The sequence below is a fragment of the Pollachius pollachius genome (genome assembly GCF_949987615.1).
Source record: "Pollachius pollachius genome assembly, chromosome: 13".
Classification (NCBI taxonomy): domain Eukaryota; kingdom Metazoa; phylum Chordata; class Actinopteri; order Gadiformes; family Gadidae; genus Pollachius; species Pollachius pollachius.
Genome location: NC_136946.1, coordinates 4,930,165 through 4,932,664, shown reverse-complemented (window position 1 = coordinate 4,932,664; position 2,500 = coordinate 4,930,165). Strand labels below are relative to the sequence as shown.

The following is a 2,500-nucleotide window of genomic DNA, read 5'->3' as shown; positions in this document are numbered from 1 at the left end:
GACAGTTGGAGAAAAAACAATAACTTCAAACAACACTGCTGTTCTATAAATCTCGGTCGTTTACCTGATGCATTGTTTTATTAGTGATTAAACGTTTTAATATTGAAATAAAATGTTTTTTCAATTCAACGTGCACTCTTTAATCCGGATGAGTAATCGACGGTGCACCGAGCAGGGGGTAACAGGTGTGTTACCCGGCACTGCCCTTCGCTCTCCGGGACAAAGAGCCGACAGGACGGATGGAGCCTCTGCACTTTTTTCTCACACATTTCAGACTCAAACCTCCGTGGCAGAACATCAAATACCAGACCATACATAGATTAACGACGCGTGTTCCACGAGTCTGCATACATTCACAATGAGTCAGCCTACTTCGATGACAATTTGAGAAATAAATCGGAACTCCGATGAACTTACAATTCGTATTTGGTTTCTTCCGGATAGTCCGCTGGGCTCCTGGATGAGGGATAAATCCTGTGTGGACGCGGAGCGACTCGGAGGGACTGCCTTGGCTTCGGGTTTACTTATCTCAGTGTGTCACTGAGTGAGTGTGTGTGTGTGTGTGTGTGTGTGTGTGTGTGTGTGTGTGTGTGTGTGTGTGTGTGTGTGTGTGTGTGTGTGTGTGTGTGTGTGTGTGTGTGTGTGACGGAGCAAGAGCCTTTTTCGCAGACCCAGCCCCCTTTCCTCCCCTCCTACCTCCCTTTCACCTTGAGAGGATTTAAGTGGCTCTAAATTACAGTTTAAAAGTGTTAGGAACCCGGCGATTAAAAAGGCAACAGGCCAGACACAGAACAGCCCTAATTAGCTCGGATTACAGACGTAGACTGATTATGGTAATTTCAGAGTCATTAAACACTTTATCATTTTTCTGTCTTGGTCCCAGCACCTAATAAACTAATGATGAGTGCATTACGCACGTTATGTAAAGCGTAAAAGCCGTTTTAATAGCCAACAGTGGAGTACTCCTCCGCATCATATCGCTCCGCTGGCCGAACTACATTTCTGTGGTCGTTGAAAACTGCAGGCTCTTTCAAAAATCCTCGAGAGCAGGAGATCATTTTTGCCTTTCCTTGACCTCCATTTTCCACCGAGGTCTGCCGTTGATTACGGCCTGTGTCCTGCTGCCACCTCCCATTACACGTGTCAGGGGGGAGACCAGGGCTCTCTCTACATGTGCGACAAATTAAAAATGCTCCTTTCAGGCCGAGTGACACGGCCCAGGATTCAAATGGTAAACCTGCACACTACTGTGGACGTGAACTACAGATGAGTGGATTCGGTTCAGGGTTTCGATACCGTTGTGGGACGTTTTCGAGGAAGTGCTGCTCTCTAGCGGTCAGAAATCGCCACATGCATCTCTGTGGAGAGTGAGCGTTATAGGGAATAGGATGGGAATAAAAGTCCAAGTAATTGCGCTATAAAAACTTTATTTTTCAGCAATCTATAAAACATGATTCACATTTCATTGCTTTAAAGCTACTCTCAGTTGGATTCGGTTAAAAGAGGAGAGACAGATAGAGAGGAATAGAGTGTGTGTGTGTGTGTGTGTGTGTGTGTGTGCGTGTGTGTGTGAGATTTTATGGTCTCGGAAATATTGTCCAGACCTGCTTGAACTTCCCTAAAAGCAAATTATTACCTGCTACTAAACATAATGTCATAACGTAAACTTGGCCAACGGAAGGCGGGCGCGACGGCTCTAATGAAAATACTTTTTTCTCTTCCAGGACTCCATTAAGAACCAACACACACTGCCCCTCTCCGAGCCCAAACACACTTTATCAACACAGACCATAATAGTCCGCTGGCACCATGGACGTCCAGCAGGATCTCCAGCAGAAGCTGGGCTTGAGTCATTATCAACACTCGGCCCACCGGTCTCCTCGGACTCTTCCTGGTGGCTTTTCGCTCGGCATTTTGTTCTCACGTTGACGCATTCGTTCTCGGTGTTTCGGAAATTTAAAATATATATGTATATGTCGGGTGGTCGCGTTCTCGAAAAAAAAGTCGAGAAGTGATACGGCACTGGAGTCACTAATTCACACATTACTACCGTAAATACGTTCCTACTATCTACAGCTAACACTTCAAACTGCCACGGTAACATAAAAAAAGAAAAAAATAAGGAAAGGAAAAAAAGAAAATCAGTTGAAACTACAACAGTGATAAATCAAGAAGCTAACAGCACTAAGAGAACGATGGTGAGCTGACGTCTATTTATTCAAACCGCTCTGTGCAAGCGGATCGCAATTCAGCTCCGTATGTATCCGGGATGAGAACTAAATATTTACGTTGTCACCAACCCCAGAGAAACAAACACACACACACACACACACACACACACACACACACACACACACACACACACACACACACACACACACACACACACACACACACACACACACAGGGTCGGAAACATTTCCTCGGCAGTAATACACTTTGGTCCATAGGCACATCATCATTCAACAGAAGAAGATTTAGGGGCGCAGGAAAACCTAAA

At 45.2% G+C, this 2,500-nt stretch overlaps 1 protein-coding gene across 2 annotated transcripts in view; it reads right to left on the bottom strand.

Moving 5' to 3' along the window:
* Positions 1 to 1,416: 1,416 nt before the first annotated feature.
* The window catches only part of rragcb (Ras-related GTP binding Cb), a 7,749-nt gene continuing 6,665 nt past the window's right edge, over positions 1,417 to 2,500 (bottom strand). For both annotated transcript variants that reach the window (XM_079749390.1, XM_079749389.1), the window contains one exon: positions 1,417 to 2,500. This exon is cut by the window's right edge and continues 907 nt beyond it. The gene's annotated coding sequence lies outside the window, so the exon portion shown is untranslated.